The sequence below is a fragment of the Zalophus californianus genome, chromosome 2 (assembly GCF_009762305.2).
Source record: "Zalophus californianus isolate mZalCal1 chromosome 2, mZalCal1.pri.v2, whole genome shotgun sequence".
Classification (NCBI taxonomy): domain Eukaryota; kingdom Metazoa; phylum Chordata; class Mammalia; order Carnivora; family Otariidae; genus Zalophus; species Zalophus californianus.
Genome location: NC_045596.1, coordinates 14,563,639 through 14,591,354, shown reverse-complemented (window position 1 = coordinate 14,591,354; position 27,716 = coordinate 14,563,639).

Below are 27,716 nucleotides of genomic sequence, written 5' to 3'. Positions count from 1 at the left end.
TGTGACCTCTTCATCCCAACTCCAGGCCTCCTCTTATTTGAGACACCACCAAATCCCTCTAGATGTCTTCTTGTCATGTGTAAACTACTTCCCATGCATCAGAACACACTGATGTCTTGCTAAATACAAGGCTGGAATTACCCCAGGCTATACCATAAAGAGTGGAGGATAATGCTCCTCTGAAAGGGGGTGAACAGTACGTGGACATCCCACCCCTTGCCCTTCAATTCCCCTTTTCCTGTCTGAAACCCAACCCAGAAGAGAGCTGCTTTGTCTCCTTTTCTCTCTTCTGTTTCCTTATGTCATGTCTCTCTCATGTCTTACTTCAGTCTCATGATCTAGTCTTAACAGCAAAAAGCTATAGCTATTCAAAGGGGAAATATATCTGTGCCGTAAGTATTAGGAAAATATTGTTTTTATTAAACAATGATTCAGATTCAGATTCATCAAGGCCAATCTAACATAGGAGGCAGGAATGAGGAGAAATTTAGAGCAAACCCTCCCACAGACCTGTAGTTATAAAGCCAAGGATGATGTGTCAGTGTCTTTCTGGGTCCCTGAAGGGATGGTGACATTATTCACAACCACAGAGGACAACAGGAGAACTGCTAAAATGCTTGGTTCAGTTTTGGGGGGTTTTTTTTGTTTTGTTTTGTTTTTGCCTGATGGCCTTGAGGTATTTGGGAATATCGATTGAAGATGCCCATCTATGTTTCAAAAACTGGGCTGAGGATCTATATGTGTAAATCGCTAGCACAGAAGTAGTATTTGAAGCCACGGAGAGATCATCTCACCCAACCCTCCCTCCCCACTGCCACCAACCCATTTTATAGGTTTTAAATCTGAAGCACGGAGTTTACTCAGTGACATAAGCAGGGTCAAGTGGCTATTTTTTGGCAGAGGCAATCTAAAGTTTTCCTCTCCTCCAGCCCAGCAATGAGGGCCACCATAAGTTAGCAATACCATGTCTCAGATGGAAAGAGATGAAAAAGGAAACAAAATCTACACATTTCAACTGAAATGTTGGACTCAGGAGATATTACACATGTGAGAGAATTTTAAAGTTGAACTATCCCTGGATGAACTGTCATCTGTGCTTCCTGAAACACCTGCCGCATTTACTTGTCATCAAAGTGAACAGAACAGCCCCCAAGGCAGAAGATCTTTGCATAAATTAGGTGTGAGGGATGAAAAGCACACTTGCGATGTCTCTATAGGAGAGTGCAGAAATGTTGGTTTGCTGCAGAATGGACTAACTTCCTAGAACAAACCCTTTAGTCAGTGGTTGTGTTACTATAACATAAATAGAAATGACTGCCCATGGGAAGAACAGCACATCCTGTCAGGGGAACACCAGCTTACCCTTCCATTGGTTCTCAAACAACTGAGCAGTCAGTTCTTCTAAAAGAAACAGTCTCCAAAGTAAACGTGTGTCTTCTTCAGATTGATTGATCAAAGAACTATTAGCTGCACTATGGCTTCCTGACAATTCAAAACATGCTCCTCTATAGAGTCATTGACTGGGGCTCATTTTCTACTATCAGCTTAATACAATTACTTCTTTTTCACTCAATTATGTCAAGGTGTCTCATAGGAAAGTTGGTTCTGTAAGTTTAAAAGCTTACAAATTAAGAGCACTAGAAATTTCTGTGTCTTATGGGGGGAGTAACGGGAAGGAGTGCCCCCTCCCTCCCACATGACCATATGCTGCTCTTCCTTTATGGCCAAACCTAGTATCTCAGTACCTCACGTTCTCAGAGTAAGGTCCAAATACTCAAGATGATAAAAACACAGCTAGCTTTGGAAAACAAGTTACAGAATGATAGATGATCATACATTAAATTATGCCCAGATCTGAAACGTAATCTACCATTCTGTGAAAGATTACAGATTTTTTTTTCTCCAGGATAAAAATATCTAAAACAAGGAAAAAACCATTTCAAATGTACTCCCAAACCCCACTTCCCACATAGACCTGCAAGGGAATCTGTTTATTATTCACTTGTTCTTTCAGGTAATAACCACAGCTGGGTTCAGACCCCAGCTCCGCTACTGGTCACGCATCATGTTCCAGATATTCAGCTAGGCTGTGCAGAGAAAGCCTTTTGAAGAACTTAAACACTGCCTCAAGGAGCTTACAATCCAGTGTGGAGCTAGACATGCAAAGAAATAATTGCCATATAATTTACTGGGTGATGATGATAACGAAGGCAGATGTGTGCACAAGGGAGCTCAGAGGGAAGGAGTACATAGGTCAGAGAAAGTGCTCCAGCAGAGCAGAAACTTGAGAAGGCTTTGGCGGAAGGGCAGGAAACTTCTAGGCAGTTACAAAGAAGACGGGGTGCTGCACAAGTGGAACCCCTGGTAAGGACTGCTTTATGAGAAAATGATAAGGTAAGTGCCATCTGTCCACAGGTGTCTTGTACTTTATCATATGACCTCTCCCTTGAGTGCTGTCCTCCTCAGCGTACTGCTCTTTTTTCCCAGATCCCCTACTAACCTTCATCCAAGACTGTCCTGTACACGAATCCCTGACTGCCCAGACTTTCCCATCCCCAGCTCCAATTTTAACACTGGTTACCCTAAACAAAGGAATAGGTATAAATAATACTAAGATGTCTTAAGAGTTTCTTGGGTGATTCAAATCCTATCTCTCCACTCTACTAACTGTGTGACATGGAGCATAAATTTAACTTTTGAGCCTCCATTTGTTCATCTGGATAGTAAAGACTGTAACTCAGTGGGTCATTTGAAGGTTGAAGAGTCAATACCATGTATCTCTCAATAAAGACTGAGAACATTTTCTTCAATGAGAATACCCAAAGGTAAATTTTTGGCAAATTTGATATTGTACATTTTTATGGATATGTTCAAAATACTTAAAGACACACTTTTAATAATTAAATCATATCTTATGCACTCACATAAAATGTTTTATATAAATAATGTCTGAATTTAAAATACTGCTTTTCTTTCTTTTTTTTTTTTTTTTTTTTTTTTTTTTTTTGAGAGAGAGAGAGAGAGAGAGCGCGGGGGCCGGGGGGTTGAAGGGCAGAGGGAGAAAGAGAATCTTAAGAAGCTTGCTTCATGCCCAGCATGGAGCCCACATGGGGTTCCATCTCATGACCCTAAGATCATGACCTGAGCTGAAATCAAGAGTCCAACATTTAACCAACTGAGCTACCCAGGCGTCCCTAAAATACTGCTTTTTCAACTCATATTTTGTGAATCTATTTTTTTCTAATTGTTCAGGTACATATTCAACATCAGAGCCTTCATCACCACAGAACACAAGTTTCAGAGCACATCATTACCACTTGAAATACAGAACTTTTTATGCTGTCCCGTCCTTGTCAGATGCTGTCTCTGGAATTTTATCCCAGGATGCAAGTGTCCATCTGCTTCCCCTGACTGTGTTCTTAAAAATATCCAAAGGTTTAGTCTACCTACACAGAGATAATCCAAAATAAAGAACTGAAGAATGACAAAATTAAGTGGAGGAAAAGGAGGGGAGGGGAGGAAGGAAATAACGGAAATCTACATCTAAAACACTATTAATATAGTTACAAAATCATTAGAGTTTAAGGTGAAACAGAAGATAAGAGATATTACAACTTATAACTTAACACTAATAATACTGAATAGAAAATCCTAAATTGTTCATTATAAAGAGGAAGTGAGGTGAGGGAGTAAGAAGTAAAATCACCCTGAAGTATTTATACTACTCAGTAGACAATCAGATTTTCTTTTTTTGTTGTTTTCAGTCATAAATAAGAATGCACATATTTAAGAAGGCAGACTATGTCCTCTTTTAAAACAAAGAGTAACCCTACTCTACCTATACCCTTCTCCCCAGAGCAACCACTCTCAATTCTTTGAGCTGATATTCTTATTTGCTTCCTCCTACTGTGCTTTTACCGCTATTACTTGCCTCTTGGGTTTCAGTCGGAATATACTAGACTCCTCTACGGAAGATGAAGATTTAGGCTCCGTTTCCTTTGCCAGCCTCCAACACGCACGCACACATGCAAATACATGCACGCACGCAGCTCCCTCTCACATACACTCACATAGTTTTATTACCCCCTACTTCCCAACGTGATTAAATATATTTACGTGATTGTAACCATGAAAGTGCTATTCAGAGGTTATGACAAACTAGGTAGTGATGATTAGTTGCCCTTTCACACAAAATGTGAACTTCTGGAAGAAGGCTCTTCCAGAAAGACCCCACATTGCATCCTTGCCCACTATGAACACCTCCAACACCACAGAGCCTGCAGGGTCGTATGACCCAACAGGAGAGCTGATTGTCTCTTGGCCTAGATTTGCTACAGGGTCCTTTCCTGCTCCAGGCCCCACTCAAAGCTGTGTCATTTAGTATATGTGCCATTCAGTAGAGCTGTGACACAGTGTATCTGTGTCATTCAGTATATGGCTGGAACAACATTCCTAGATCTTCGTCTGATAGGGCTGAATGGAAAGATAAGTCATGTGAGCACACCGTGAGCCAGCAGCACCTACAAGCCAAGGGAAGAAGCCTCAGAATGAAATCCACCTTGCCAGCACCTTGATCTGAGACATTCAGCCTCCAGAACTGCTGAGAGAGAAATTTCTATTGTTTGAACTACCTGTCTGTAATATTTTGTTACAGCAGCCTAGGCAGACTAATATCTAAAGAAGCATACTAGATGCTGCTTTTCCTTAGTTTTTGGAGAGGGATGCTGTCTTAGTTTCCTAGGGCAGCCATAACAAAGTATTAAAAACTTAGTGGCTTAAAGCAACAGAAATGTATTGTCTCTCAGTTCTGAAGGCTGAAGTCTGAGATCAGAGTGCCAGTGTGACTGAGTTCAGGTGAGAGCCTCTTCCCTTGTTGAAGACAGTTGCCTACTCACTGTGTGCTCACATGGCAGAGAGAGAGGGAGAGCAAGCCCTCTGATGTCTCTTCTTTTAAGGACTCTAATCCCATCATGAGGACCCCACCCTCCTCACCTCATCTAAACCAAACTCTCAGCCAAAGGCCCCATCCAAATACCATTGCATTGGCATTGACACATTTTAGAATCCTAACATATCCCCGATAATTAAATTTTACAAAGATGGCACAAGAAATAAAGTTACACAAAAATTTTACTTAAGAATGCCTACATAAACACCCTCAATAAAATACTAGCCCACTGTGGCAGACTCACTGCTATTCACCAATATTCCTTTTCCCCTCTTTCTTGGCACATGGAAGGAGTTCACTTCCACGTCTTCTTGAATTTAGCAAAGGCCATGTGAGTTTCTATAGCGAATGAAATGTGAGCAGAAATTAATATGATTTTGGGGTGCCTGGGTGGCTCAGTCTGTTAAGCATCAGACTTTTAATTTTGGGTCAGGTGGTGATTTCAGGGTTGTGAGATCCAGCCCTGTATATGGCTCCCTGCTCTGCAGGCAGTCAGCTTGGGATTGTCTCTCTCCCTCTCCTGCTGCCCCTCCCCACTGCTTGTGCATGCTCTTTCTCTCAAATAAATAAATAAATCTTAAAAAAAAAAGAAGAAATTAATACAATTTTGGGGTACTATCAGTGGATGACCAGTGCCCATTTTTCACCTCTCTTTTCCCCTGCTCTGGAGACTGAGGCAGTTGTGTTCAGACACAGATAAAGTAATGATCTAACATTTGCAGAATAAGTTGCTCCAGAGGCTTATGTATACTCAAGCAGAATTTGTGAAGCTAAGAACTAGTCTTTGTTGTTTTAAATCACTGACATCTGAGATTGTTTTTAACCAAGAAATAATCTGGCTTATATGACAGATATACCAATCAATTTCGATAGAATATTTAAAAAATAATACGTAAGGCCAGAGGCAGAGCAAGACAGCGGAGGAGTAGGAGACCTGTATTTCATCTGGTCCCAGGAATTCAGCTAGATAGGGATCAAACCATTCTGAACACCTCCAAACTCAACAGGAGATCAAAGAAAAGAATAGCAACTCTCTGAACAGAAAAGCAACCACTTACTGGAAGGTAGGACGTGCAGAGAAGTGAATCCAAGGCGATATTCGGGAGGATAGATGGCGGGGGAGGGGGCCTCTGTCGGCCACTTCTGGCAAGTGATAGAGCCGCGGAGCACAAAATTGGAACTTTTAGAAGTCGGTTCCGCTGAGGGACGTCACTCCATTGGCTAAGCGGGGGGTGGAACCCTCACGGGACAGTGTGGTCTCAGGACCCTCGGGGTCACAGAAAGACCAGGGGTGCCTGAGTGCGGCAGAGCTCCCAGGTATCGGAGCGGGGAAGCCGGCTGCAGAGACGGAGCCGAGGAGTGGGCTCTTGGCTCAGGGTTGCCATAAACCGTGATCCGCGGCACAGTCGGGCCACTGCTCCTGCAGCAGGGACCCAACAAGCGTCAGAGCCGGGGAGACTCCCCTTCCTCCCCCGGGAGGAGCGGCGCGGGAGCGCACCGCAGGGATCTGCTGGGTTTGGAGACTCCACACGGGGTCGGGTGCCAGAGATAGAAACGCTCGGTCACAGGCCGGGTGAGCACGGAGTGCGATGGAGACCGGGGACACGGAAGTGACTGACTGCTTTTCTCTGGGGCTCACTGAGGAGCAGGGCCCCGAGTTCTCAGCTCCTCCAGGGCGGAGATTGGGAGGCCTCCATTTTCACTCTCGTCCTCCAACGCTGTACGGAAAGCTTGCAGGGAACAAAAGCTCCCGAGAACAAACCGGAGCAGATAACTTAGCCCGCCCCGGCAAGGACAGGGCAATTCCGCCTCCAGCAAAGACATTTGGGAACCACGGCAACAGGCCCTTCCCCCAGAAGATCAGCACGAACAGCCAGCAAGCCAAGACCAAGTTTACCGATCAAGGAGAATGGGAGAACTCCAGCGCTAGGGGAATACTGCACATAGAATTCATGGCTTTTTTTCCCATGATTCTTTAATCTTTAAAAGTTAGTTTTTTTTAACTGTCTTTTTTTTTTTTTTGAATTTTGCTTTTTCCCTTTCTCAACCAACAACTTATCAATCCATTTTTTAAAAAAACATTTTTATTTTTCATTTTTAGAGTCATATTCTATCCTTTCATAGTAGTTAACCCTATTTTTGGCATATACATAAGTTGTTCTGTCTTTAAAATTTTGAGATACAGTTTATTCTAACAGATCAAAATATACCCTAAATCTCTAGTGTACGGCTTTGTTCTAGTCTCCTGCCTGATCACATTCTCCCCCTTTTTTTCTTTTTTTTTAAATCCTCTTCTTTCTTCTTTCAAACAACTTCTTATCAATTCCTTTTATAAAATTTTTTATAATTTTCATCTTTACAGTCATATTCCATCCCTTCATCATATTAACCCTTATTTTTGTACATATATAAGTTTTTCTTTCTTTAAAATTTTGGGAGGCACTTTCTTCTAACAGACCAAAATACACCCAAAATCTAGTGTGTGGCACTGATCTATACACCAGCCTGGTCATATATAGTCATATTCTGTTTTTTTTTTTTGTTTTGTACTGTTTATGTTTGTTTTTATCTTTTTCTTTTCTTTTTTGTTCTTTTTCTTTTCTTTTCTTTCCCTTTCTTTTCCCCCAGTTTCAGGTCTTTTCTGATTTGTTTAGAATATATTATCTGGGGACGTTGTTACCCTATTAGCATTTTGTTCTCTCATTCATCTATTCTCCTCTGGACAAAATGAGAAGACAGAAAAAATCAACTCAACAAAAAGAACAAGAGGCAGTACTGACTGCCAGGGACATACTCAATACAGACATTAGTATGATGTCAGAACTAGAGTTCAGAATGATGATTTTAAAGATACTAGCTGGGCTTGAAAAAAACCATAGAAGTTATTAGAGAAACGCTTTCTGGAGAAATAAAAGTACTAAAATCTAATGAAGTCGAAATCAAAAAGGTTATTAATGAGGTGCAATCAAAAATGGGGGTGTTAACTGCTAGGATAAATGAGACATAAGAAAGAATTAGTGATATAGAAGACCAAATGATGGAAAATAAAGAAGCTGAGAAAAAGAGAGATAAACAACTACTGGATCACGGGGGCAGAATTCGAGAGATAAGCAATACCATAAGACAAAACAACATTAGAATAATTGGGATCCCAGAGGAAGAAGAAAGGGGGGACAGAAGGCATATTGGAGCAAATTATAGCGAAGAACTTCCCTAATTTGGGGAAAGAAATGGGCATTAAAATCCAGGAGGCACAGAGAACCTCTCTCAAAATCAATAAAAAGAGGTCAACATCCCAACATCTAATAGTTAAACTTATGAGTCTCAGAGACAAAGAGAAAATCCTGGAAGCAGCTCGGGACAAGAGATATGTAACCTAAAATGGTAGAAACATTAGACTGGCAACAAACCTATCCACAGAGACCTGGCAGGCCAGAAAGGACTGGCATGATATCTTCAAAGCACTAAATGAGAAAAATATGCAGCCAAGAATACTATATCCAGCTAGGCTGTCATTGAAAATAGAAGGAGAGATAAAAAGCTTCCAGGACAAACAAAAACTAAAGGAATTTGCAAACACAAAACCAGCACTAAAAGAAATCTTGAAAGGGGTCCTCTAAGCAAAGAGAGAGCCCAAAAGCAACAAAGACAAGAAAGTAACACAGATAATATACAGTTACAGTCACCTTCACCTTACAGGCAATACATGGCACTAAATTCATATCTTTCAATAGTTACCCTGAATGTAAATGGGCTAAATGCCCCAATCAAAACACACAGGCTATCAGATTGGATTAAAAAAAAAGACCCATCAATAGGCTGTCTGCAAGAGACTCATTTTAGAACCAAAGACACCCCCAGATTGACAGTGAGAGGGTGGAAAACCATTTACCATGCTAATGGACACCAAAAGAAAGCTGGGGTGGCAATCCTTATATCAGACAAATGAGATTTTAAACCAAAGACTATATAATAAGAGATGAGGAAGGACACTATATCCTACATAAAGGGTCTGTCCAACAAGAAAATCTAACAATTGTAAATATCTATGCCCCTAACATGGGAGCAGCCAATTATATAAGCCACTTAATAACAAAAGCAAAGAAACACATTGACAACAGTACAATAATAGTAGGGGACATTAACAGCCCCCTCACTGAAATGGACAGATCATCTACGCAAAAGATCAACAAGGAAATAAAGACTTTAAATGACACACTGGACCAAATGGACTTCACAGATATATTCAGAACATTCCATCCCAAAACAACAGAATACACATTCTTCTCTAGTGCCCATGGAACATTCTCCAGAATAGATCACATCCTAGGTCACAAATCAGGTCTCAACCAGTACCAAAAGATTGGGATCATTCCCTGCATATTTTCAGACCATAATGCTTTGAAACTAGAACTCAATCACAAGAGGAAAGTTGGAAAGAACTCAAATACATGGAGGCTAAAGAGCATCCTACTAACGAATGAATGGGTCAACCAGAAAATTAAAAAAAAAAATTTAAAAATTCATGGAAACAAATGAAAATGAAAATACAACTGTTCAAAATCTTTGGGATACAGCAAAGGCAATCCTAAGAGGAAAGTATATAGCAATACAAACCTTTCTCAAGAAACAAGAAAGGTCTCAAATACACAACCTAACCTTACACCTAAAGGGGCTGGAGAAAGAAGAGCAAATAAAGCCTAAACCCAGCAGGAGAAAAGAAATAATAAAGATCAGAGCAGAAACCAATGAAATAGAAACCAAAAGAACAGTAGAACAGATCAACGAAACTAGGAGCTGGTTCTTTGAAAGAATGAACAAAATTGATAAACCCCTGGCCAGACTTATCAAAAAGAAAAGAGAAATGACCCAAATCAATAAAATCATGAATGAAAGAGGAGAGATCACGACCAACACCAAAGAAATACAAACAACTATAAGAACATATTATGAACAATTATATGCCAGCAAATTAGATAACTTGGAAGTAATGGAGGCATTCCTAGAGATGTATCAACTACCAAAACTGAACCAGGAAGAAATAGAAAACCTGAACAGACCTATAACCACTAAGGAAATCGAAGCAGTCATCGAAAATCTCCCAACAAACAAAAACCCAGGGCCAGATGGCTTCCCAGGGGAATTCTACCAAACATTTCAAGAAGAACTAATACCTATTCTTCTGAAACTGTTCCAAAAAATAGAAATAGAAGGAAAATTTCCAAACTCGTTTTATGAAGCCACCATTACCTTGATCCCCAAACCAAACAAAGACCCCATCAAAAAGGAGAATTACAGACCAATATCCTTGATGAACATGGATGCAAAAATTCTCACCAAAACACTAGCCAATAGGATCCAGCAGTACATTAAAAAGATTATTCACCACGACCAAGTGGGATTTATCCCTGAGCTGCAAGTTTGGTTCAACATCCTCAAATCAATCAACATGATACAATACATTAACAAAAGAAAGAACAAGAATCATATGATCCTCTCAATAGATGCAGAGATAGCATTTGACAAAGTACAGCATCCTTTCTTGATCAAAACTCTTCAGAGTATAGGGATAGAGGGTACATACCTCAGTATCATAAAAGCCATCTATGAAAAACCTACTGCAAATATCATTCTCAATGGGGAAAAACAGAGCTTTTCCCCTAAGGTCAGGAACGCGGCAGGGATGTCCACTATCACCACTGCTATTCAACATAGTATTAGAAGTCCTAGCCACAGCAATCAGACAACAAAAAGAAATCAAAGGCATCCAAATTGGCAAAGAAGAAGTCAAACTCACTCTTTGCAGATGATATGACACTTTATGTGAAAACCCAAAATACTCCACCCCAAAACTGCTAGAACTCATACAGGAATTCAGTAAAGTGGCAGGATATAAAATGAATGCACAGAAATCAGTGGCATTCCTATACACCAACAACAAGACAAAAGAAAGAAATTAAGGAGTCGATCCCATTTACAATTGCACCCAAAAACATAAGATACCTAATAATAAATCTAACCAAAGAGGCAAAGAATCTGTACTCCGAAAACTATAAAATACTCATGAAAGAAATTGAGGAAGACACAAAGAAATGGAAAAATGTTCCATGCTCATGCATTGGAAGAACAAATATTGTGAAGAAATCAATGCTACGTAGAGCAATCTACACATTCAATGCAATCCCCATCAAAATACCACCAACTGTTTTCAAAGAAATGGAACAAATAATCCTAAAATTTCTATGGAACCAGAAAAGACCTCGAATAGCCAGAGGAATGTTGAAAAAGAAAAGCAAAGCTGGCGGCATCACAATTCCAGACTTCAAGCTCTATTACAAAGCTGTCATCATCCAGACAGTATGGTACTGGCACAAAAACAGACACATAAATCAATGGAACAGAATACAGAGCCCAGAAATGGACCCTCAACTCTATGGTCAACTCATCTTTGACAAAGCAGGAAAGAATGTCCTGTGGAAAAAAGACAATCTCTTCAACAAATGGTGTTGGGAAAATCGGACAGCCTCATGCAGAAGGATGAAACTGGACCATTTCCTTACACCACACACAAAAATAGACTCAAAATGGTTGAAAGACCTAAACGTGAGACAGGAGTCCATCAAAATCCTAAAGGAGAACACAGGTAGCAACCTCTTTGACCTCAGCCGCAGCAACTTCTTCCTAGAAACATCGCCAAAGGCAAGGGAAGCAAGGGCAAAAATGAACTATTGGGATTTCATCAAGATAAAAAGCTTTTGCACAGCAAAAGAAACAGTCAACAAAACCAAAAGACAACCGACAGAATGGGAGAAGATATTTGCAAATGACATATCAGATAAAGGGCTAGTATCCAAAATCTATAAAGAACTTCTTAAACTCAACACCCAAAGAATAAATGATCCAATCAAGAAATGGGCAGAAGACAAGAACAGACATTTTTCCAAGGAGGACATCCAAACGGCCAACAGACACGTGAAAAAGTGCTCAACATCGCTCGGCATCAGGGAAATCCAAATCAAAACCTCAATGAGATACCACCTCACACCAGTTAGAATGGCTAAAATTAACAAGTCAGGAAACGATAGAAGTTGGCGGGGATGCAGAGAAAGGGGAACCCTCCTACACTGTTGGTGGGAATGCAAGCTGGTGTAGCCACTCTGGAAAACAGTATGGAGGTTCTTCAAAAAGTTGAAAATAGAGCTACCATACGACCGAGCAATTGCACTACTCGGTATTTACCCCAAAGATACAAATGTAGGGATCCGAAGGGGTACGTGCACCCCGATGTTTATAGCAGCAATGTCCACAATAGCCAAACTGTGGAAAGAGCCAAGATGTCCATCGACAGATGAATGGATAAGGAAGATTCGGTATATATATATATATATATATATATATATATATATATACAATGGAATATTATGCAGCCATTAAAAGGAATGAAATCTTGCCATTTGCAACGACGTGGATAAAACTGGAGGGTGTTAGGGCGCCTGGGTGGCTCAGTTGGTTAAGCGACTGCCTTCGGCTCAGGTCATGATCCTGGAGTCCCGGGATGGAGTCCCGCATCGGGCTCCCTGCTCAGCGGGGAATCTGCTTCTCCCTCTGACCCTCTTCCCTCTCGTGCTCCCTCTATCTCATTCTCTCTCTCAAATAAACAAATAAAATCTTAAAAAAAAAATACTATTAAAAAAAACTGGAGGGTGTTATGCTGAGCGAAATAAGTCAGTCAGAGAAAGACATGTATCATATGACGTCACTGATATGAGGAATTCTTAATCTCAGGATACAAACTGAGGGTTGCTAGAGTGGTGGGTATGGGAGGGATGGGGTGGTTGGATGATAGACATTGGGGAGGGTATGTGCTACGGTGAGCACTGTGAATTGTGCAGGACTGTTGAATCACAGATCTGTACCTCTGAAACAAATAATGCAATATAAGTTAAGAAAAAAAAAAAGAAGAAAAAAAAATAATGCAATATATGTTAAGAAAAAAAAAAAGAAATATATGTTAAGAAAAGAAAAAAAAAAGAAGGTTTTTGTCTCACTTACCTTTGCTTCCTCTTCACAACTGCCTCCACCTCGAGGTTAAATCTGCACAGTTCATTTTTTGGGAATCATTTTCCATATGTTCAATATATGTCATAATTCCTAGTGTTAAACTAGCTGAGGAGGTAACTGGTCAGATCCTTCTGCAGGAGGGGAAGAATGGGGGGGAATCGAAGGGGGAGACGAACCATGAGAGACGATGGACTCTGAGAAACAAACTGAGGGTTCTAGAGGGGAGGGGGTTGGGGGGATGGGTTAGCCTGTTGATGGGTATTAAAGAGGGCACGTTCTGCGTGGAGCACTGGGTGTTATGCACAAACAATGAACCATGGAACACTATATTATAAACTAATGATGTAAAAAAAAGAAAAGGCATAACCCATGAGAATTAAGACTAAGGCAGTTAAGCCTGATATAAAAACCAAAACTGAATGTCTTCTCAAAGCTCTAGACAATGAAATAAGAAAAGGGAAGACAAAATCATCATTCATAAATAATTCTATATTCTACTGAGAAAACATGTAAGAATCACCTGAAAAACTCTTAGAAGCAATAAAAAAATTAATTCAGTTAGTTGACTATCTGCAAAGTGATATAAAAAAGCAAGAAAAATCAAAAAGGCCAGAAACCCATTCAGCAAATATTTTTTGAACTACCATGTTTCAGGCTCTATTCTAGCTCTAATAATATAGCAGTGAATAAAACAGACAAAAAAAAAACCAACAACAAACAAACAACCCTTCCTTTGTGGGGCTTTTGTTGGAGGAAAATAGTAATAACAATCATAAAACAATAAGTAAAATCCATAAATACATACATGAATCTTACATGTAAGATCCACTAATCATCTCATCCGTTCCTTAAAATAAGTCGTTTTTGCATGAAAATTCTAACTTCATAGGAACATAGCTTCTATTACTTTAAATCAGGAAAATGACGAAATATTACACATTAACCCCTAAGTCCAATGAATATCCTATAACATAATTAACATACAATCAAATACCTAAATATTAATGACATCTTTATATCGGGATGTAAAATACTTAAAACACTGATTTTGTTCACCAAATGATTGATGCTGTTTACAAATAGCTTCTGGCTATGTAGTATCATAACGGATATCTCCTTAGTTGATGATTCAGCTCTCACTTGCTGAAATTTTCATGTTCTACCAATTGTGTTTGGAATATAAGTCAAGACTTTTCATGCACATTGTTTTGTTTGTATTTAGACCTGTGGGCATATTTTTTTTTCTTTTTAAAAACTGGCCAAACAATATTGTATCCAAAAACACCCTGGGAAGTCTGGGCCTTAACGACCAAGAGGCATTCCACTGAGAAAATATTAATTGGGAGATAGTGCGTAGGTTTTTTCTGCAGTAGGTTAAATTCTGATAAGTGCAGTGGACAGAAAGAAAAAGGGAAAGGAAGATCGGGGATGTGGGAGAGGAAATAGGTGTTGGCAAGTTTGAACTGGGTGGCTGAGGAAGGTCACCTTCATTGAGAAGGTGGGAGCCAACACCTGCGAGAAGGGGAAGAATAAGTCACGTGGTAATTTGGCAGCCAGGGAATTGACATTTAGCAGGAAAAAAATAGGATATTTCTAAGCCCATGAGGTAGGAGTATGTCTGGAGTCTGAGCACAACCAGTTCGGAATGGCTGGAGTGCTATATGAGCAGGGGTGCAGGCAGCAGGATGTGGGAGAGAGAGGCAGGAAGGCAGGGAGGGGGACTGGGAGATTACAGGAGGGTGCTGTAGACTATTGTAATTATTATGGATTCTGCTAAGAGGTCAAAGGTCATGAGTTTTGAGCTGAGAAGACAATAATACATTTCACCAATTCTAAGTCGTAGGTTTCATTTTATTTTTCACATTTTAACACCACTGAAATAGAGATACGTCTTGCAATCAGTGCTGTATTATGTGGTATTTTTTTTTCCAACTTAATCATACATAAAATAATGGAGTCTTGTAAAAATTTATGTTGACTTAACTTTGAGGACTGTAATGACTCAACTTACATATTAATAGCATCATTCTGGTTGCTGTTTTGAGAGAAGACAAAAAGATACTAAGGGCTGACTAAAAAGAAACCTAAGTTACTTGGAAATAAAATAACCTATTTGTACAAATTTCATGGGTCAAATAAATCACACAGGGAATTAGATTATGTTTTAAACTGAATTATAATGAATAAAAATATAAATTACAGTGAATTATAATGAATTATATAATTCATAAATAATTATGAATAAAAATATAAATTTTTGTTCTTTGATAGAAATACAGAGATTTAAATGCTTAGCTTAGGAAGAAAGATCTGTTTACAAATATACAGTATATAATAAAAGATGTTTAAAATGCAAATAAATTCATAGAAATACCTTAAAAAGTGTAATACACAAAGTATAGTGTTTATCATAGTATTTAACAAAGAACCTTGAGTTTATATGTAAATGTTTGTACCTCAATTGTTTGTTAAAATTTATTATACAGTAGAAATTTCCACCACTAGCATGTTTTATACTTAGAAAAAGAAACAAAAAATATTTTAAAAATATACAAGACAGGGCGCCTGGGTGGCTCAGTTGGTTAAGCGACTGCCTTCGGCTCAGGTCATGATCCTAGAGTCCCGGGATCAAGTCCCACATCGGGCTCCCTGCTCAGCGGGGAGTCTGCTTCTACCTCTGACCCTACCCCCTCTTGGGCTCTCTCTCTCTCATTCTCTCTCTCAAATAAATAAATAAAATCTTTAAAATATATATATATATATATATATATACACACAAGACAATGTGGTATACCTTAACTCGCATTTGTCTCACTTACCTTTGCTTCCTCTTCATAACTGCCTCCACCTCGAGGTTAAATCTGCACAGTTCATTTTTTGGGAATCATTTTCCATATGTTCAATATATGTCATAATTCCTAGTGTTAAACTAGCTGAGGAGGTAACTGGTCAGATCTCTTTCTTCACTTCCAGTTTCACAAGCACTTACCCTTGATTTCTTAAAAATAAGAAGAAACCCTCATCATAATATAACTATGATGAGTTGCCCCAAAGAAGGGAAACCTCTTGTTTGTTTAACAAAAGGACAGTTCAAATAGGGATGTCAGCCAAGCCTCATTAACCAAACTTGAAATTTCAGCCCCACCCATCTCAACAAGAAATGAATTTCCAACAAAATTTTACCTTTTACATTTAATTTCTATTAGCAATATCTTAATATATTTATATTGTTTTTGCCAATTACATATCAATTTTTGAATTAAGAATCTCATCCAGAAGAAACTACAAAATATTTAGAGCTTTATGGCCACAAAAAATAATTTTAATTTCCATTTTTTTTACATATTTTTGTTACAGCAATGGAATTGGTGAATCAATAGAAGTCTTTCAAAATAAAAATACATTGGGTTGATATATGGGTAAATTGTAATGGGAAAATAATTTCAAAGAGATAAGAAATGATGCCTACCTCCAATGAGTTTCTGCTTATCTTTAAAATGGATATTTATTATTTAAAATATAAATTTTTCAGGGCATTTGGGTGGCTTAGTCGGTTAAGTGTCTGTCTTCAGCTCAGGTCATGATCCCAGGGTCCTGGGATTGAGCCCTGAGTCGGGATCCCTGCTCAGTGGGGAGCCTGCTTCTCCCTGTCTCTCTGTCCCCCAACCCCCTGCTCATGCTCTCTCTCTCGACCTCTATTCTCAAATAAATAAATAAATAAAATATAAAAAAATATAAACTTTTCTGTATATTTAAAATGTTTCAAATAAAAAATATAATATTATTAAAATGCACATTACATTAACATTTATTGGGTATTTACTATGTATTTGGATCTTTACCAAGTAGGTTTTTTAGCTATCCCATTTCATTGATACAAAAAAACTACAGAATAAATAAAATGCTCAAATAACAGATGAGGAACTTGAGATACATAGAGGTCAATTATCATGCCAAGGACCACGAAGCTAGTAAGTTGTCAAGCTTTGAGGCTAACTTAAGTCTCTGGACACCAACATGAATGACACCACTACCTATGTTTTCCCATTTTTACTTTTTCTTTGATAATAACAATTTAAATAATGCATCAGACATACTTAACAAGCATCATGCATAAGAAATATAAGTTGTGGTTTCTTATCATGTAGTCAGCAAGACAGGCTATGCCATAATACATTCATTTAATCCTTCCTTCTTTCCTCCCTTCCCTCAACAAATGATCACTGGTTGTATTCCTTGTCTGACACTTTGCTTAGCCCTGAGAGGTCTATGCCTTATCTTAAGCATATAATTTATAGCAAACTTTATAACAAGGAAAACTTCTGCTCTAGGAGTTAGAAGGGAAGGAATTCTATAATGTTAGTACTCAAGTATTTCTGGAGTTGTACAACTAAAGTTACTTCTCAATACTACTACTCGTGCTTACAACTTAATTAACAATTATCTCAAGCTCATTAACTAATTACCACTCATTCCTCACAACAAAGAGAGAAAAAAAACCAGCATATATGGCTGGGAGTCTCATGGAAATGAAATATTAAAGGGATAAAAATTCCTTTAAAAGCCCATAAATAGGAGCGGCAGAGATGCTGTTGGGTCAAAGGTCATTGCCACCCGGTCCTCCATGCTCTCGTGGTCCCCTGTACATTCTTCCCTATAAGATTTAGTGTGCTTATTTTTTTACACTTCTGTCTCTCTCTATTAAATGATAGGTCTTTGAAAAGTCCTAAAGTATCTCTGGTGCCTAGCAGAGCTGGATAGTAGTAGGTTCTAAATAATAAGTGTTTCATCAATGAATAAAAGCATGACCTCTTGGCACTACAATAGTAGCATGGCAAAAAGCAGGTAGGGAGGGGAGAAACCAATCATAGCTCAAGTGAGATTGTCTTAATATAGAATTCTATCAGTCTTTGAGATCATTTCAGGAATGGGAGCAGGTGGTGGTGTCTCCTCCTCCCAAAGTCCACGAAAATGATTAACGTAAGAAGAAAATAAGGAAAAGCTTACCTCACTGCTGGAAACCCAAGGCAGGGTGGCACACAAAGTAAAGGCCAGTATAACAGTACTAAAACAATGGAGAGGTTTATTTCTCACTTACATGACAGCCCCAGCATACATATTCCAGGTATGATACACAGTCATGTGTTTCTAGAACCCAGGCTTATTCTATCTTGTTGTTCTTCCATCCCTACTATGCAGTTCATATCTCATGCCTAAGGGGACTGTTCTAGCTCCTTCCACCACATGCACATTTCACTGAACAGGAAAGAAAAAGGACTACATGAATTCCTTTCCTTTTAAAGGCAGGATGTTGCACATGCAAAATTAAGCCCCCTTCTAGTCACATGATCCTTTATCCCTTCATCCGGGTCTGTAAGAATCAGACAGAAAACCTCACTGACAGGACTCACTTCAACCTACACCATCCATAGAAAACAAGCAGAGCCCTCTCTTTCAAAAAACAAGCAAAAAGAAACGTTCAGATGTAGAAAAGACACCATGGTTCAAAAGAAAGAGAAGAGTCTGAGGAAGATGCAAATGCATGTCAGTGAACAGATTTGCTGCAAGAAATGATATTTTTTGAAAACACCTGAATTTTGTTCTTAAGTTAGAGAAGTTACATAAAGAAGCAAAACCCCTAGAACAGGCTGTCCTGAAGAGGGCATGATCTAAGATTGGGAAAGGACACTCAGAGATTAAATGTATAATTGCTGAACTAAAAACTGCAATGTGGATTGTAACCAAATACAATCGAAGAACAAATTAGTGAAGAGAACCAGCCGAACAAATGATCCTAGATGTCAGAATAAAAACATAAAGAGATGAAAACTATAAGAGATAAGATTAAAATAAAACATGAAGATGTGGGGCGCCTGGGTGGCTCAGTCGGTTAAGCGTCAGCCTTTGGCTCAGGTCATGATCTCAGGGTCCTGGGATCGAGTGACGCATCAGGCTCCCTGCTCAGTGGGGGGTATGCTTCTCCCTCTGCCTCTGCCTCTCTTCTCCGCTTGTGCTCTCTCTCTCTCTCTCAAATAAATAAATAAATAAAGTCTTTTAAAAAAATGAAGATGCAAGAGTGTTTAACATAACAATTCATATATTGGAAGGTAATCCAAAGACCAGGAAAAATTAGTAAAAAGAGACACAGTCTCATTTTATCCTCTCGTCTTACACATTCACAGTAATATACTCAATTACATTTTTCAATTTCAAAAATAAAGGAAAAAAACACTTATTTGCATGTATTCAACATAAGAGGAAGAGAAAGAAGGCACAGAGGGAGAAAGGAAGTAAAAGATGTCTTTCAGCAGCCAAAAAAGGCAAGTTCAAAGGAGAAAGGAAGTAAAAGATGTCTTTCAGCCACCAATAAAGGCAAGTTCAAAAATGTCAAAGGCTATAATCTTCTTCACTTGTCTGCAGCGCTGGGACATGCTGGCACATAGTAGGTGCTCAATAAATAGGCTGAATAAATGAAATTTCAGGGTTTTAAGTAGACAAATTTTGACCAAAAATTCTACAACAAGCCATATTGTTGTTCTGCTATAAGAAAAACAGAAAGGCAACCTCATATGTGAATTTAGAGAATATACTTTGCTCTCATACCCTTTGTGAAAAGCATATTAAATTTTTTGTGACAGTCGACTGAGGAAAGAATAAAAGTGTAGGCATAAAAGTATGGGGGGCATCATGGTATCACAAACAACTGGTAATGAGAAATCAAATTACATGTAGAGTAAGTCTGAACAGTTATTGTTAAAGCTTATACACCTAAGGCAAATGAGAAAATACTCTTCACAAAGTATTATAAATATAATATCAATTAAAATAATATATAAATATTTATGTACCTACAGTGTTCATAACATTATAATCACATAAGAAAATGCACATTTATTATCAGACTGGAATTTAAATCCCAGATTACAAAAACAAAATAAATTGAGATTTGGGTGGAAAGTAGCAAAATAAAACCACATTACAGTTTCCGTTTTCATGGAAGGAAGAGTGTGCGCATACCGTTTTTTACTTGATGTTGATCATTTCAGAAAAATGTCACCTAAGAGTGAGTTGAAAAAACAAAAGGAATTTATAAAGAAGTCACGAACTGAATTGATGAAATTGCAATTTGTGTAAGCTCCTTTTCAGACACCCTGAATCCACACTGGGTGCTGATTCACCCCTGCCCTCTCTTGGTTCAGATGCCTGCATTTTTGCGGCTAGCTTGTCAAAAACAGACTTAAGAAAATCTTCATGGTGCACCAGGAACTGAGAAGGTCGCCCTAGCTACTCTGAAATTTCGTTCCTTCCCTGGTAGCCATGAGCCTACAGGATCCCCTCCTCTGCCTGGCCTCTGGGCTGCCTGCCTGCCAGGGCCACCCTGGCAGTGGACCCACACCCACCTGCCCACCAACACCTCATTCCACAAGCCTGGGCCCATCAACAGCTGCTTTGTATTGTGCTTCCGAAGTTCAAGTTGTTGTTAAAGGACCTTCTGGTGCTACTTCTCTGTTATGACATTTCAACTCCTTTGGACCAGAGATTACCCAAATGGAGATCGCTGGCCAGGCCCTCATGGTTTCCAGACAGCACTGACAACACAGCTGGGGGGGAAAAGAGCCTCTTCCCAGGGGTACACGTGGATTATCCTATCAGGAGTAATTATAGGACTAAGGAAGCTTCCAGCTCACTGGTTCTAGTTGGTGACCCCTCTCTTGTGTTTAAAAGCACTTACATTTGCATACTGCACACCAGTGTGCAGTGTGGGGTGCCAGGAATCCATAACACTTCACATCTCATAACAAAGCCACCCTGTGAAGGACTAACTCAGCAGGACCTAGAAATGTATCCATGGTCCCCATCCTGCCTCCTGCTCAGAATTCTCACTCCCTGAATCACCTCTCAGACCAAAGCAAGCACTGAGGAACTGTTGAAAGCCACTGTATTTGCTTTCCTCTGTTTGCTTTTCACACCTTTCCTGCTTTGGGGGAGGTGATCCGGCTTTCAGATTTAAAAGAGCCGCTTCTGAGCACTAGGCTCCATTGAGGAGTGAAAGTAAACAGGAAGGGAGAAGGTTCACAGAATTCTTTATAACCTGCATGCGAAATCATGTCAACAGGATGCTGAGAACAAGATCTGTCGAGGAAATTCCACAACTAAATGATGAAAACTGACGGTACCTGAACACAAAGTCCTGGCCGGTGTTGGCTTTGATCTCAGGACCTAGTTACAAAGGATCTTGGAAGGACAGAGTCTAGAAACAAAGAAAAAAAATTAACATTAAATCATCTAAAGAGTAAGACAATTGCTTGAGGGGGAAGCTGGACTGGGCTTCCACCTGAGAGGGAGAAATCAAGTCAGGGGGTCAGAGAAACAGAATCCCTATGGATTCAGATCTAGAGCTTTGCTTTTGGGAGAAGTGATAATACGTTAGTTTGTCCCCAGCGTTTAGAATTTATTTTTTTAAGTGTTTCTCTAGAGGGAAACATACCCAAGTCAATGAAGAGATATGAGGGGCAAAATATCACCTCCCTCCTTTGTGTTCACCTACTCCAGGGGACACGTTCCCATGTGGGAATGCTTAAACTTCCCCCAGTCTTTCTCAGAGACATCAAAGGACTCTGAATTGGGTTTAATAGTTTACAATTGGAATTTGTCTTTATGAAAACGTCGGGCTGTGTAATTTATGGAAATTAGGCATGCATGAATCTCCATTGTGCTATGAGGCATTATGATACAGTAGGATTAGGCAGGAAGACAGAGATCTCATGATATATGAAAATACTTTGTGTCTAAACACTGCCCAGAGCTGGAGAAGGATTTAAAAACTCTATTGTCCATCACAAGGGGGGGGGGGGGGAGGGGTCAAGAATAACCTGGTTTTGTTGTTGTTTTTTTAAGTAGAGGGAGGTAGCACTTTTGTGTATTTGTTTCATATTTTACCCTGAAGACCACACAATATATCATTTTGTTTTATGTTAAGAGGGATTCTTTTTAATGTGTTATGTTGCTTTGCAAACAGAAAGACAGGGTTATAAATGCTTCAGATAACTCTGCCTTGGGAAAATTTTCATCCGTTTAAGCTAGAAAGTCTAGCAATTTCTGGAAAATATTGGGAATGGGAAAATCTGGAATTTTGAGAGAAGTCTGGATGATTCCTTTTTCTCTTTAATAGTGTTACTCAGTATGAACTTTGCAAGTGGAAAAAATTTATTTTGTTTGAGACACAGTTGGTCTGCTATGTGAGATTTGGAAGAAATACATCTCTTTTTCTTAAGTTTCTTGGAAAACACTGCTGGGAAGGTTTTAGAAAAAACAAGTCAGCAACAATAATAATCATAATAATTGGTAATAATAAACATAACTTTGTTTGTATGCATCCATTTGTTTTGCAAAGATTACCCACATACATTTACTTAGTTGATCAAAGCACATTTACTTGTCCGGAAATTCAGTTCAATTTACCTTTGCAATATTCCGTCTCAGCCAGTCGTAACTGGCCAGGGTAGGAATAGTTTTTAAACAGCAATGAGCATCCTGTCAGGAATTTAACGAAATTTAGCAGGTGTTGCTTTGGCTTTTTGGAACTGAAAAGAAATTCCAGAGATGTTCACACTTACACTTGCTGAGGGCTCTGTGAAACTGTGCTCAAAAATCACAAACTATTTAATGAATGGCTCCATATTTTTTTTTTCAAATCAGCTAATGACACTGTGGACATGTAATGTCTGATTAAAAAGAAGAACTAGGGATTAACTTTGATTATTTGGAAAGAATTTGACTGCATATCAAATAACTTCCTCAATTTGCCTTAAAAAAAAACTGGCTGCAAATCACTGAAAAACATGGAGCCCAGTGGAAAACTGGATCAGATGTGCCATTTTTATAGCCATACAAATAAACACATTTCAAATTCTGTTTGTTGCAGGCTCTTATTTTGGAACAAGAAAAGTAGCTCTTCCTTTGAAATGGGAACCCTGCCATCTAGTGGGTATTTTGGGTATCACGTCTTAGATTTTTTTTTTTTTTTTTTTTTTTTTTTACACAGAAATAGGTAAAGTTAAATCGTGAGTCATTTTAGAGTTCAGAGTTTAGAGCATTTTTGGAACGATTTTATAGATTAAGAAATTGAAGCAAGAGAGTAGAAGAATGCCTCCCAAAGACTTACAGTTAGCTAATGGTAGTGTTTTAAATAGTACCACAATAACTGGCCTTCCAAATACCGTATTTTATTATTCAATAGACATAACATTAATTATATTTTCTTTTATCTAACATTTTTGCAATTTGTATTGCTGCTTATTTAATGAATACCTTTTTAATTACTCACAATTAATCTATAAAACAAATTCTACATTATTTTCTTGTTATTTATTCCTTTGCTGGGAGGTCAAATTTCAATGTCTCATGAAAAATGCTTTGTTTTCTGTTTCATTTTTGGTTTTGGTTTTCCCTTGTGAAAAAAATAATTCAGAGGTAGGTACCACTATTATGGCGAATTTTTATACTTCACTGAGTCTTTAGCCTTTCTTTTGAGTTTCCTAAATAAACGTTGGCTTCGTTTTTTAAAAATCATAGTACTGTGTGTTAAAATTAATTTGCATAAATCTGCTATTTAAAAGAAAACTTTAACAAATCGGCAAAAGGCTAATTACCTCATTAGGGAGAATAACACATCTGGGAAAAAATAATTGCTCTAGCATATTAAAATACTACCTTCAAGTAATAAAGACTCATTCACCTGTTTACTCAACAAATGCTTTTTGGGTCCCTACTAGATATCAAACATGGGGATGCTACCATAAATAACACACTTCCTGTCTTTAAGAGTTTTGTCTACCGGGATAGGCAAACATATAGATAACTAATCATCTATGTCATGGACGCTCTGATAGAGCACGTATTTAATGCACAGTACAAATGGGTAACCCTGTAGTAATATAGGTCAGAAAAGTTTTCCCATGGGAAGAGAAACTCTTCAACTGCACAGAAAGGATCAGCAGAAGTTATCCAAGTAGATCATTAGGAGGAGAGTATTTCAGGGAGGAGCTATAACATAGATGAAGGTCAGGATTACAAAGTATCTTAATGTGATCAGGAAGAGGAAAAGGTCAGGGTGATCAGAGTATGTGTTTAGAGGTGGTGTCAAATTCATTAAACAAGGAGGCCATTAAACTGATGTGGCTCTAAGGTCCTGGTTGCCTATGGAAGAAACCAAAATCTAAGCCCATAAATGCCTCAAGGTTATGAAGCCAAAACACGAGGGACAGCCAATCACAAGCAGCCAACTAGGCTTTAAGCTACAGCCAATCAATAATTTCCTTACTTTTCTTGCCTTTTCTCCTGAAAAGTCTCTCCCTAGCTTCTGTCAGTGGAAAACTGCTAACCCCTTCTGGTGGGGCACTGCCCGATTCCAAATAAACTCTCAGTGTATCTTTCAACGGTGGACACAAGACACAAGTATGGAGTGGGCAGGGCCAGGTTTTTAGGGAGCCTTGTTCCCACCGAAGCAGCATATGGACAAAGATGAATTTAAATACCCTTTTCTCACCAACCATCTGAAAGATGTTGACTTTTCCAGGCCCAGAATACCTAGGGGAAGTGGGTAGACTTTAAGTAAAGCAAATTACCCTCCATAATGTGGATGGGCCTCATTTAAACAGTTGACAGTCTTAAGAGAAAAGACTGAAGTTCCCCAATAAAGAAGGAATTCTGCCTCCAGATGGCCTCCAGACAGCCTCCAGACTGCCTCTAGATGGCCTCTGGACAGCCTCTGGATGGCCTCCAGATGGCCTCCAGACTTAAAGGTTGCAACATCAACTCTTCTCTGAGTCACCAGCCTTCTGTCCTGCCCTACAGCTTTCAGATTTGCCAGCACCCACAATTGCAGGTGCCAATTCCTTAAAATAAACATCTCTCTCAATCTCTATATTGCTATCAACATAGATACGGATATATCCTGTTTAAGTTGCGCTAATGGACACGTGTATCAGGAGCCAGTAAGGCAAATAACCATCGTCACTGCAGTGCTTTCAGAGGTCCCTCCCCCCGGTCATCTGCTTCTATTTCACTCCAATTTCCTTTCTCTGTGTGCTCTGCACAGTTGATTTTCTTCCATGCATAGCATCATTGCTCCCATTTTGATTTAATGATGGTACCAGAACTCCTCTAGTTTGGTTTTTGATGATCCTCCAAATTCTCTCGTGGGTGTAATCTCTTTCTCCTACTTTTCCTCTGAAAAGTAGTATTCTCTTGGCCTATTTGTAGCCCCACAAGACACATCCATAGGACCAAGGTACTTCCTCTCTATAAGGTAAGTAAAAATACCTTCCACACAAACTTGCAGTGAGGATTAAATGATAGATTATGTGTAAATTACATGCAAGGACCCAAAGTCATGGGGACTGCATACGTAAAGTATGCAGTAAAGTATGCAGGCGCCGACTTTGACGGCGAGGACAGGAAGGAAGGCAAAAATGGCTACAGGTTTCGGGAACTGAAATGTCTCAGTCTCTATTCTTCCCTGATAAGGATTCTGGTGACTGCCTTTAGAACTCCTTCCCCCTTTGTAGACCCTCCTCCCTCTAATTGGTAACAGAAAGCTTTCATGATGTGGTGATTGCTTATCCAAAAACAGTATAGCACTTGAGATCTATCCAACCCCAGGCAAGGATATACATATCATCTGAACATAAATAACCACAGTATTGCAGCAAATACCACCAATCACTTACTAAAATGCAGCTTTCATCAGTCCTTCTCTAAACATAAACCTGACATGGCTTTTGAAAGTCTACGAAAAAAAGTCAAAATCTTTAGCTGGACATTCAGGTCATGCTCAGTCTGGTTTCAAGGTATCTTTCTACCCTATTTCCCTTGACTCATCTACACAAACTCGACTCTATCCAACTCGATCCATTCAGTTGTTTTAACATACTTTCCTTGCTAGATGCTTTTATTAAGCAATGGGGCAACTTTTCCATTGCATGCCACTGCCTGACCATACCATATCTACTCTTCAACAGACAGTAGTATCAGAAGTCTCTTTTATTCTGGGAAGCTAAGACAGAATCTTCAAACCCAGTGATCTCTGGAATCCTATAGTAGTTACTCACTCTTCTGTTACTCACATCTCAGTTGTTCAGAAATCAAATTTATTCTTAGAATTTATCATATGGCAGAACTATGCAAAGTTCTAGGACACAGACATTCATAGGTTATAAAACCCACTCTTAAGTGAGGGAGCAGGCACATATTTAACTTTGATACTGCTTTTGGAGATAAAAATCAAGCCAATTTTTGCAGAAAATAAATGTCATTCAGCCAAAAACAGAAAACCCAGATGTCCTTCAATGGGTAAATGGTTCAACAAACTATGGTGTATCCATACCATGGAATACTACTCAGTAAAAAAAAGGAACAAAGTATTGATCCACACACAACTTAGATAGTTCTCAAGGGAAATATAGTGATTAAAAAAAGAAAAAATTAAAAGATTATGTATTGTATGATTCCATTTATATAGCCTTCTTGAAATGACAGGATTGTGGAGAAGAAGAAAAGACTAGTGGTTGCCAAGAATTGGGGTTGCCTTGGAACAACCTATTAAAAGTAGGTAGTCAGAGGACTCCAGGAGGGATACAGACATAAAATATAAAAGCTATACACTTTCTTATATATTTGACTATATATTTGAATACTATAATTTTCTTAGAGAATGTGGAGATGAATTGTAATAGGTATATAGAAAAATCACCAATTAAAAATAAAGGCAATTATGAGCTCCAGGAAAAATTAAAAGTTTCACAAGAAATGAATTCCAGCATATATACTTTGGCTCACCTGTGAATAATATTTACACAATCATAATGCCATAAACACTGAATAGTGATGTAATTAACCATTATTTGCCATAATTATATTGGGTGAGTAAAAGAAAAGAAATATTTGAGGAAATGGTAAGGAGAAAGAAAAGAGATTTAAGAAAACTAAATGTTTGTCTTTCATAGTAGAAGGACAAGAAATGATGTCAATCCTGAAAAGTTAGGACATAGCAATCTACACTTGTTATTAGAGGATAGGGTGTTAAATACTACAAGAAACAACAACATTTTTAAAAGTTACTTCCTCTAAGAAGAAAACTAGGTTCCTCTTGGTTTTAAAAAAGTCTAATAATATTTTAATCATAAAACCATCAGAGTTACTGAAATTTAAAAATTATGAACAGGTATTAAGAAATATAAAATAACTTAAGTTCATAATTTTAAAACCAGAAATAGCAATTCTAAGACCTAGACAAAAGAAATAATCAGAGATGCAGACAAACACAAATGCATTAATATGCTTCCCAGAGAGTTAATAATAATCAAGAAAGATTGGAGACAATCTAAACGCACATAAATAAAAGGATTAAATACATGGTGGCACATATATAAATTTGAAAAGCATGAAGCCAGTAAGATGTTTTCAAGAACATTAATAGCTTTGAAACATCACATATTTTTTAATGCTGTGGGGTAAAAAGCAAGGCACAAATGATATAGACCTACTGTAAACACAAGTATGATATCATTATACATATGTGTACAAACAGAAAAAAACATTTAAAGGAAATAGCTAACATGTTAATGGTTGCCAAGTTGGTATGCTGATTTTTTTCTCTATTCTTTTCTGAATTTTGCAAATTTTTCGAATTTTTTTAAGATTTATT